This window comes from Cynocephalus volans, chromosome 6 (assembly GCF_027409185.1).
Source record: "Cynocephalus volans isolate mCynVol1 chromosome 6, mCynVol1.pri, whole genome shotgun sequence".
NCBI lineage: Eukaryota > Metazoa > Chordata > Mammalia > Dermoptera > Cynocephalidae > Cynocephalus > Cynocephalus volans.
Window position 1 is genome coordinate 107069055 of NC_084465.1, and position 11872 is coordinate 107080926.

At 38.4% G+C, this 11872-nt stretch overlaps 1 non-coding gene across 1 annotated transcript; it reads left to right on the top strand.

Moving 5' to 3' along the window:
* Positions 1-231: 231 nt before the first annotated feature.
* Positions 232-382, top strand: LOC134381401 (small nucleolar RNA SNORA38). Its single transcript, XR_010023991.1, has one exon. It is a non-coding gene; the product is annotated as a small nucleolar RNA SNORA38 (small nucleolar RNA).
* Positions 383-11872: the final 11490 nt, after the last annotated feature.

The window sequence follows — 11872 nt, forward strand, 5'->3', positions numbered from 1 at the left end:
GCTATTTATAACAACAGCAATTACCTATTGAAACCATATGTGCCAAGCACTTCACTTAAATTATCTCATTTGATTAAGGAGGGTACACAACAGCTAAATGCAATATGTGACCTTTAATTGGATCCTGAGCCAAAAAAATAAAAAAAGATTGGAATGCAGACCGTGCGTTATATCGTATTAATGCTACATTGCCTGATCTTGATCTCTATACTCTGATTATGTTTGAGAATGTCTTTTTTCTTGGGTTTTTCTAGATCAAGAATTTAGATTGATTGGTCCAACAGGAAGTGGTGAATTTGCAATTGGAGGTACAGAAAGGTGGACTTGGGAAGTCTGAGGCCAGCTTGCTCCCTGCAGGCTCAAGATGAACCATCCCACATAGAAAAAAAAAAAAAAAAAAAGGAAGTGGTGAATTTGCAGGGGAATGAGAAAGATTATTAAAAGTCAGGAATGTTTTGGAAAATCTGGTATTTATGGCTCACATAGTCAATTTTACTCTGAGATCAGTTCTTTACTAAGAATAGGTGGGCTGGGGATAGGAGGGAATGATATGGGTGATTTTAAGGGATTGTTTATCCTTCAGCAGAGGAGAAAAATACTCTGTAGTCTAGTTCAACTAATTAGAGATGCTCTCCTTTGTTCATCTGCAGCTACTGTTATCTTCTGAGACATTCTAATTTTTTATTATTGAAGCTTTACAATAAAATTGGTGTAGCACAACTGAAAAAAATTACCTCATTTATTCCTCAAGGCTCTGTAAGGTAGGTACTTCCTTACAGCAAGTTGAATAACTTGCTCAAAGCTACACAACTGTAGGTACATGTATTTATTTCTGGGTTCTTTGTTCTATTCTGTTGGTCTGTGAGTCAGTTTTGTGCCAGTACCATGCTGTTTTGATTACTATAGCTTTGTAGTATATTTTGAAGTCAGGTAGTGTGATGCCTCCCACTTTGTTCTTTTTGCTCAAGATTGCTTTGGCTCTTCAGGGTCTTTTGTTCCATATATTTGTTGGATTGTTTTTTTCTATTTCTGTGAAGTATCATCAGTAGTTTGATGGGGATTGCATTGAAACTATATATTGCTTTGGTAGGATGGTCATTTTGACAAACAACACTGATTCTTCCAATCCAAGAATGTGGGATGTCTTTCTATTTTTTGTGTCTTCTTTAATTTCTTTAATCAGTGTCTTACAGTTTTCCTTGTAGAGATCTTTCACTTCCTTTGTTAAATTTATAGGTGATGGATATGCTAATTACCCTGATATGATCATTGCACGCTGCATAAATGTACGCAAAATATCACATTGTACTGTATAAAATATATACAATTATCGTGGGCCAATTAAGAAAAAAAATTTTCAGAGACAGCAATAGATTCAAGGTCACCAGAAACTGGAAGGAAGGAATAATATGAAGTTATTGCTTAATGGGTACAGAGTTTATGTTTAGGATGATGGAAAAGTTTTGGAAATGGATAGAGGTGGTGGTCACACAGCATTGTGAATATAATTAATTCCATGGAATTGTATGTTTAAAAATGCTTAAAATGGCAAGCCTTATGTTATGTATTTTTTAACACACACACACACACACACACACACACACACACACACACACACACACACACACACACACACACACAAAAGCTACTAGTGAGAGGTAAAGTTGGGATTTCACTCAGGTTGATCTGACTCCAAAACCCACTTCTCTCTAATTACTGTGGATTCAAGTAGATCTGGAATCGAATTCTAGCTACCCCTTCACAGATGCGTGATCTTGAGCAAATTATTCAGCTTCTCTGGATTTTTATTTTCTTAATTGTAGAAATTGGATAGGTGTCACCTATATAACAGAATTATTATGAAGTTGAAATCAGCAAATGCATACAGAACACATGAAGAGGGTCTGACATTTGCTAGTCATTTAACAAGTGTGGTCCTGGTGCTATAGCTAGTTAGGAAAAATAAGTTTTATTGGTGTACAGTAGAGCTAGGTATCTATAATTAACAATAATTTACTGCATGTTATCAAATGGCTAGATGAGAGGAGATCAAATGTCCTGATCACAAATAAATGATTAAGTTTTGGCATGATGGATATGCTGATTACCCTGATTTGATCATCACATATTGTATACATGTACTGATATTCAACTCTATACCTCACATATATGTATAATCAATACATTTCAGTTTAAAATATCCCCCCCGCAAAAAAAGTAAAACAAAAACCCAAAAACAAATGGTGGTCTTAGTGTTATTGAGATGATGAGAAAAATTAGAAGAATGATGATGATGATGTCACCAGATCAAGGCTACATCGTTAGCAGTATCAGTCTTCTATTCTGAAGGGCCCCATACACCTAAAAAGGTGGTTGCTCAAAAATGTATTTGTCCCTTTTGCTTAGCAACTGACCAAGGAAATCTCAGTCAGGATGTTAATCTATCAGCCAAGGTTGCATCTGGCTTCTCAGCTGTGCAATCTCCCTGAGAACTTTAAGACTCATGTAAGGGCAAAGTAGAAAAAGAACAGCTGTGAGAATAAAATGAGAGTACACCTTGGCAAAGAAATTAAAAGCAAGAGCTCTGGAGTCTGTTAGAATGGAGTTCAAATTCTAGCTCCACCACTTATTAACTGGGTGACTTTGTTCGTGTTACTTTGCCCTTCTGGGTCTCAGCTTTTCCTATCTGTAGAGATCTATACCCGTCTCTCAAGATATATATATATTTATTATATATCCATATATATGTACACATATACATATGTACACATATATGTACAGATACATAATAAATATAAGGGAGATAATAATACCTACTTTATCATGCCGTTGACTGGATTAAATTAAATCGGGTAATACAGATAAAGTGTATAGTCAGGTAGTAGGCACTTAGCAGATGCTGAAAGTGTTAAGTTGGGAAGCCAGAATTTGCAATCAAGAACACTAGACTTTAAATACCATGCCTTTAATACTTAACATCTTTGTGTCCATGGGGCTGCCAATTCTTTCCTGCAAGATTTTGGGTTCCTATTTTGTTTATCTGCACAAGGAGCCAGAAAATTTTTAGCCTAGCCCTTTAATTCTCTGTGGAAGGGTTACCCAGAAAAGAACAAGATATTTGAAACCTTAGTCTGACCAGTAGGGAGAATTTTCCTGAGGTGTGGACACCATGGAAGCCATTGGAAGGAAGGGGCAGGTGTTAGTCAGAGGTGAGCATTATCCCTGGGCTTTGCAGCAGCATTTGGGAGGCAAGGAGGTGTGTGCTGTGTTTCTGGTACAAGCTTTGCCTGGGGTGTTTGTCTGTCTTCCTGGGCTTACTGAGGCTGCTGTGCCATGGACTCTGTTTACTGCATCTGCTTGAGCATCGCTAATGGAAACAGCATAGAGAGTGTGGCCAGTGAAACTCTTGGGAGGTAGCAAACTCATAGTGCTCAAGATCAAGGGCATTGGAGCCAAATCCCAGTTTTACACTGACAGCCTACGTGGCCTTGATCAATCTGTTTAACTTCCCCGAACCTCAGTTTACTCAGCTGTAAATGGGGATTATAATGAACCTCCACCATAGTGTTATAAAAATAAGTGAATTAAATGCAGTCATTCATATATTCGTTGAATGCCTTCTGTGTGCCAGTTACTTTCCAAATGTAACTCCAGTGTTCCCTCTTCACAGAGTCCTTCCATGACCACCATATGGAAAATAAACACTCTCTTCTCCTGTTACAGTTTATATCATAATGCCCCTTCATTTTCTTCCTAGCACTTATGACCATCTAACATTACACCATATTGTATTGTATATAATCACTTCTTTTGTCTGAATTCCCAGCCCACCCCCAGAATAGGGGTGCTGTCAATGAAGGCATAGACCTTGCCTTTCTTATTTACTGATGCATACTCAGCACCTTGCAGCACTGGCATGGTGTAAGTACTCAAAAAATATTTGCGGAATGAATGAATGGGCAGAGTGTTGGAAGTCAGTATGCTGCAAAGTGAAATGACAAAGGCAAAAGCTTTGGAATCAGACAGACATAGGTTCAATTCTCCACTGGAGTTACTAAGCTGGTAGAGTGTAAGCCCCCTACTGTTGGTGGCCATTTATGTGTGACAATAATGCCAATATATGGGATGGGGATATAGAGACATTCTTGGTGATGCCCCTTGAGCCCCAAATCCACCATGCCTAAAGCTGGACTACTCCTTGAATTTTCATTTTGTCAGCCAATGAATCCTCCCTTTGAGTTCAGTTGGTGATTCTGATTTAAGCAAGTTAATTTATACTGCTTGTAGCCCAAAGAGACCTGATTGATACACATACGCATTTTGCTGTCGTCGGTGGGAAAGGGAAGAGAGCAGAAAAGGATAGCTCATTCTGAGTAGAGTAGGAGGGCACACTTATTCTTTGTGAGCCTACAACCACACTTCATCTCAGTTTGGGCTCAGAGGTGACAGAAAGACAGCTTTTCCACCTAGGAATGGTATGATTTTGGGCGAATCACTTACTCTCTCTGAGTCTTAGTCTCCTCACCTATGTGATGAGGATGATGTTATCTATGTTGTAAGCACTTTGTGATGATTAAATGGCAGCCCTTAATAGCCATCTGAAGGATATCCTATCCCAGAAGAACCCACCTTTGAGTGTGTTAGTAGATGCAACACCGATTTTGGGATCATACATTCCCACTGGTTTTAGCTGTGTGCTCTTTGGTTGTTCTAAGAGTCATTTAAATTTTGAGATCTCCAATTTCCTGAACTCCAAAATAGAAATTTTGATAATTAATTCATGTTGACTACATGGATTGTCAAGAGGTCCAAATGCTATCAAGGGAGTGAACGAACTTTACAAACCTTTAAGTTCTGGGTTCAGGCAAAGGCATGGGTTTATGCTTTGTGGGCTATGTATAGACTGGTTGGCTCTCAGATCGTTTTTGAATATTATAATTTACAATACTTTGCCCTGGGTCACTATTCTCCAACTCACCATGTATCACATCTCTATGTTTTTCTCATTTGCCTTATTTGCTTGTGTTCTTGGACCATTACTGTGTATGGCCCCTGGAGAGGAAACTGTCATGTCTGGGGCCAATAACCTTTACTTTTTGTGCAGCATCACCAAAGACTGCACCCAACAGCATGAGGTGGCTCTTGATGCTTCTGCTCCAGTCAGGAAGGAAAACATGTACAATTACAATAAAGAAAAATAAACCATGGCCTGTAGCTTTTGAGTTTCTCACTGATTTTGCTTCCCAAAGATCCCTGAGGGATCTAGACACTCTGGTGGAGTGTTTGGTCAGAAGCTACACCTGATTGATGGCAAATAATACTTTTATTGATACTGCCTCCCCTAGGCCAGATTTTAGTGGTTGGAGTTGAAAGCCATAGAATTGAAAAGAGACAACAAATGATATTGAGAGGAACTGGTAAAAGAAGAAGATAGTGAGGAAATATAATAAAAAATGCCAATAATAGCAATAAAAAATATTAACTGATCACTTACTCGAACCAGACACTGTGATCAATAGTTTACATGCACTTTTTCAGTTAGCACTTTCTACGGGACCATCACTACCCTCAATTTAAAGATGAGAAATGTCTTACTTTGGGTTCCCCTAGAACAATACTCTGAGACAAGGATTCAAGACAAGTATTTTGGAGTTGATCCCAGGAAAAATCAGTAGGGAGTGGAGAGTGAGACGGTAAAGAGCAGGCAGAAACAAAGTGTATATTTTAAAGCTCATTACCATTGAGAGCATTTGTATATTAATCCCACCTGGAAAATCTCTGAGAAATAGCACAGGCCCTATGCCTCAGGGTTATCTCATGTAATGGGAAAGGGAGGTAGGGTATTTATATGTCAAATATCAGCAGTCCTTGGCTGAGGGCTGCTTCCAGAGGATGTGATGCTAATTATCTGACACTTCTGGCCTTAGGTACCAAAGAAAGTCCTCAGGTCTTGAAACTGGAGTTGCAAGTTAGGTTTGCATGTGTTAAAGTGATAAGAGTGAGGGAACTCAGGGGCACTAAGAGTATCTGCTGTAATGGGTTTACGTGTATGTATCACACATGTGGGTGCACATGTGCTTAATGCATATATTTGTGTATATGTATATGTACATTCTCTATATGTTTATATATGCATGAATACTTATATGTATATACATACATATATACATGCATATGCATACACATGCACACATATGCATGCACATATTATACACACACACACACACACACACACACACACATATCCTGGATACTGAGTTGAAGAAAGGATTTAAGCATTGGACTGAAAATTAGACTAAAAGCCCTTAAAGTTCAAACCAGGCCTGTTGTCACATGACACCCCAACATCAACAGGATGCATTCATTGCTGGGCTTTATCCTCAATGGATAATCTCTTCTGACCCCCAAGATGATGCCAAGGCCCTCAGAGAACACTGGGACTCACATTCAGAGCAAGCCCCTTGAGTGATTGACTTCCGATCATCAAAGTTCTGGCTTTGCAATTAACTCATTGAAGTCATTTTCTTTCTCACTATGAATCAACAGTCTTTTCTTATCATTCCTTTACACATTTCCCATCCAATGGTGTTTTTTAATCCAAAAAAGATTTTGTTATTAAAGTTTTGTGTGGAGCTGTGATTGCCATCCTTGGAACTGAAGATGCAATCAGGGAAGAGAATGATGCCTCATAATTCAATGAATGGATGTGCTTCTGTGGTAATTTCTTCGGTAATTACTTGTGTAAACTGTGTGTTTCTGTAATTGAAACTCTACAGTGTGGGGTAATTTATCAACATCCATAATTTATTTTAGCTCTTCCACTTTGTCTCTGGATTTCTCTGCTCATCCTCATTAGACTTTTCCCCCTTTACCACCACTTCAGTATGTCATAACCGTTTAGACCAGGAGGCAAAAACATATGTTACACTTGGGAAAAAACATTCTGAGGGACTTAGGCAGAAGTTTAAAATCCATTTTCCAAAGGACACAATTATTATGGTTTTTTGAAATATGTATTTTCTGACAGGCTCTAAGATGTGATTCATGAAATGGTTTTGAAGAGATTGTCTACTTCAAGTGTCTGGATAATAATACCATTTTTCTCTTGTGGTCACCAAGTATTCTAAGTGTGTGTCACGTTTATAAAAGCCTGGGAAGGGAGGCAGGGACTGGATTGCGTGTTTTGCTAGCAAAAGACATTCAATCACAGAGCCATTTCAGAAAAAAGCTGTGTTTCCTGACCTGAGGAATCATCATAGGGGATGGGAGGGTGCAGCTTTTTAAGAATACCATTCCAAGCCCATTCTAGAGCCATCCCAGTAAATACCCAGGAGCTGTCCATGGTTTTTACCACTGTTTCCTGTCCATTAGATCACAGATAACAAGCAAAGTAGTAGGGGGTATTTGAAGGATCCTAAACTCAAAAACAATCTAAAGAAACTTTAGAAAAAAACTTCCACAATATAACACATTTTAAAGCAAAATTTACTTATTTGATCATCAATATTAAACACAGAAAAGAAGAAAAAACTAGATAATATTTTTTATTTTACCATCAAAAGATAATCCGTTAGTATTTTGACAGAATTTCTTCTAGTATTTTTTCTCTGCACAGTTTTTACATTACTTGATATTATTTTGTGTTGCATCTATAATTTTCCGATGGCATTCAAAATAATTAAAAAATAGTTTAAATTTTTTCTTCAGGTTTTTTGAGGTATAATTTATATGTGGGTAAAATTTACCCTTTTTGGTGCAAAGTTCTTTACATTTTGACAAATTTGCACCATCAATATAATCAAGATATAGAACAGTTCCTTGCCATCAAAAATTCTGTCATAAACTTTTGTGATCAGTTTCTCTTTCTGCTCACAGTCCCTGGTAACCACAGGTCTTTTTTCTGTCTCGATAAAAAAAAATGTCAGTTAATGACTGCATAATACTACAATGAGCATACATATACCATACTTCTATAAACCATTTTTATTCCTGTAAAATATTTAGTTTATTCTAATTTCCCCTATTGCAAATAATACTGTGATGAACGTTTATGTGCATATATCTTTTACAGGATTTTAGGTAATTACCTTATTATGAGATTCCAGAAATAGGACTGATGAATCAGAGACTACAAAAAATTTTAGGTTTGACTCTAGAACCAGATACCAAATCAATACCCTTAAAGCAAAAATTCCAGAGGAACTGGTATAGGGGCAAGAACATAGAATTTGGAGAAGGACAACACTAGTGTGGATCCCAGCATTTATGAACATATCACTATCCTGTTTATTCTTCAATAACTTCTCAGTCACTCAGGAAAAAAAAAAAGAAAATATCTTAGCTTGATATTCAAGGTCTTTTGTCATCAACTCTATGCCTATTTCCACTCCCCAACCTTGATATATATCTGTATCTATATCTATATACCTATACCTATTGTATACTGTATGTGCCTAGTACTTGCACATGGTACAAGCTTTTCTCATGGTTCCTGCTTTTGCACATCTTTGTCCCCCTTTCTGAAACACCTCCTTCCCCCTCCACTGTTCCCTTCTTTTCCAGCCTCCCTAACCATTCCTCTACACCAAGATGGACTGGGTGTGCTTGATCTGTGTTCCCACAGTTTTTAATGCTTATTCTATGATAGGACTCATTCATTCATGTATTCAGCAATTATATGTTGAGAGTCTACAATGTTCTGGGTGCTATGAACATGGCAATCAATGAGAGAGACAAGGTTCCTGTCAAATGGAAAATGACATTCTTATAGGGGAGGAGATAATATTGGAACAGAGACCTGATGATGATGAAGAGAAGCAGCATAGGGATGTATAGATGGAAAGCTCTTTAGGCAGATAGAAAAATAAGTCCTTGAAGAGGGAAGGTTTTTGGCCTATCTGAGGAAGAGTAAAAAGCCTAAATGGGTGGAGTCTGATGAGTGAAAACAAAAGTTACAGGAAATAAAGTTGGAGGGTAAAGCAGATCCAAATAATTTAAGGCCCTGTAGGCTATGATACAGAGTGTGCATTGTATTGCAAATATAATGAAACAATTAGAGCTTTCTAATTATGAGAGTGACGAGATACGATTTATATTTTAAGAATATCATTCTGGGTTCTGGATGGACGAGAGAGAAAATTATGAAAGAAAGTCTACAGAGTAGCAGGCCAAGACAGCTACCTAGGCATGAAACTATGTTGGCTCAGACCAGGGGCCAGAAAACTTTTTGTAATGGGCCAAATAGTAAAACTTTTAGACTTTATGGGCCAAGTGATTTCTGTCACAACCATTCAAATCTGCCACTGTAGCATGAACACAGCTATAGACAATATGCCAATGAACAAGTTTTCCAAGAACTGGTTGTGGGCTGAATTTGACCCAAGGACCATAGTTTTGGGAATCCTGGTTTAGACTGTAAGAGTTATGATGAAGATAGTGGTAAGTGATTAGATTAAGCATATATTTTTGGACATGGAGTGAGTTTTCTTGGAGAAATCTAGAGTTCTGTTTTCAACCTAAGAAATTTAAGACAGCCATTAGAGATCTGCATGAAGATTTTGAGTTAGCAATTGGAGAGTTGAGTGGGGAGTAGAATATTGCAGACAGGTTGGCTAGCATTAGTAGTTGTGGGATCATCAATATACAGGTGATATTTAAAATAATAAGAATGGAGGTGGCCATCTAGGGAAAGGGTTTAGATGAAGGGAAGGAAAGCAAAGAAGAGAAAAAGAAAGGAGAGGAGAGGAGGGATCAGGCTAATGATTGATCCTTGGAGCATTTCAGCATTTAGAGGTTGCTTATGAAGGAGATTCAGCAAGTGACTAAAGAGGAGCTTCCAGGGAAGAAGAGTATGGTATCTGCAGTGGATTGGATATTCCCCCAAACTCTTTGAGGCTTGATCCTCATTGTGACTGCTGGGAGAGTGGGAAATCCTATTACGGTATTTGAAAGATGGGGCCTTGAAGAGGTGATTAGATTATGAGGATCATGCCATAGTGAATGGATTAATCCATTTGATGTTTTAATGGTGGTCATGGGTGCAGTTCTGAGGGCCTTAAAAGGAGAGCACATGAGGAGCTCTCTCTGCTCCATCATTCTGCCATGTGAGACCCCTGTGTCACTATCACCACCAACAAGGCTTTCACCAGATGTGTTCTCTGGGCTTTGGACTTCCCAGCATCTGATACTGTAAGCAATAAATTTTATTTTCTTATTATTATCTAGTTCTGGGTATTTTGTCATAAGCAACAGTATCTTCAAAGCAGTATCTTCAAAGCAGGTGAAGACAGTGTTTTAACAGAAGAAAGAGTGGTCAAATGTGTCAAAGATTGCTGAGAATTCCTGTAAGAGGAGGATTGAGAATTAACCATTAATTCTACCAATATGGAAGTTATTGGTGACTTTGATAAGAATAGATTTTGTGAAATGGTGTGGATAGGAGACATATGGAGATAGTTAGAATAAGCCTAGAGTTTAGGGTACTTTTTCAGGAAATTGTAAAGAGAAGTAGAATGGTGGATAGAAGCAGATGTGGTATTGTGAAAGTTTTCAGAATCAAAAAGAAGTTGCTTGTGTAAAAAACCACCTGACAAAGAGAGCTGGGGAAAGGCCACAAAAGGAGGGTTCTCATGCATGAATGCCTTATAGCAAAATTATCACAAGGGACTCTGCAAAACCACAGCCTTGCACAAAACCCATCACAACCTCACACACACAAAATACTTCTGCAAGGATATCTGCCCGGCAACTATCTGTTCAACATTGGACTGACATCACCCTTGTTATTGATCCTTGTAGCCAAGGACAATTATCCCAAAACAATTATATAATCCTCCATTGCTTTTCCTTTAAAACACTTTGTCTTCCTTTACCTCCCTGAATACACACATAATTTACTATCCCATGTGTATTCCGATTGCATGTTACATTCCCAATTAAACTCATTATTCATTTAGAGAACCTCTCTCTGTCTTTATTAAGTTAAGAGTATCAAGGGAATTGTTCTTAAAAATGAGAGTTACCATAGTATGTCTGTATACTTATGGGAATAATTCACGAAGAGGGAGGAATCGATGCAGAGGAGATAAGGGGCGATTGAAGCAGAGAAGCCCTTGAGAAAGCAAGAAGGCTTGCATGAGCGAAGAAGTCGGCCTTAGACAGTCCATCCAGTATAACAGGGAAGTCAGAATTAGTACATACAGATGCTTGCATATTTGGGGGGGGGGTGATGAAAAGTTTTATAAATGCTTCTATTTTCTCAGTAAAATAAGACAGAAAGGCCATCAGTTTTCTAAGGATGGGAGAAAAGGTATCTATGTTAAATAGTCATCCTAGAAAAATACACAAGTTTTCCAGGGAAACACAGTAGGATTTCAGCAGGGCTGTGGTCATAGGGTAAAGTGAGGTCGGTTGTTTGGGTGCGTGTTTTCTACAACCACGCTGAGCTGCTAGGCTTCAGGCACAGAACATGCAAAGTGCTGGGGTTAACGTGAGTCTGGCTTGTCTGGGAAAACAAAATAGAGAGGAGGTAAGAGAGTTAAGGGTGAACCCAAGTGATATGATATAGTGCTTGACCATGAAACCAAACTGTGTGAAGAAGAATGTAAGAGTGGACAAGAGATTACCAATAGTGACACAGTGTTGGGGGACCATGGATTAGAGGTCTCAATGATGGAAAAGAATTACTGGATGAGGGAGTCTCACAAGGGATGAGCTAGAAAGATAAAAGGGTGGACTCAGAGCATGCAATGCTGAAGTTTGAGATCTTGGCTCTGGTGCACTCAAAGTCCTCAAGTGTAATCACGTAAGTGAGGGGCTGATGTGGGTCAGAAAACCAGACCTGGGGAGGTAGGATGGTCAAGAACATGAGAAG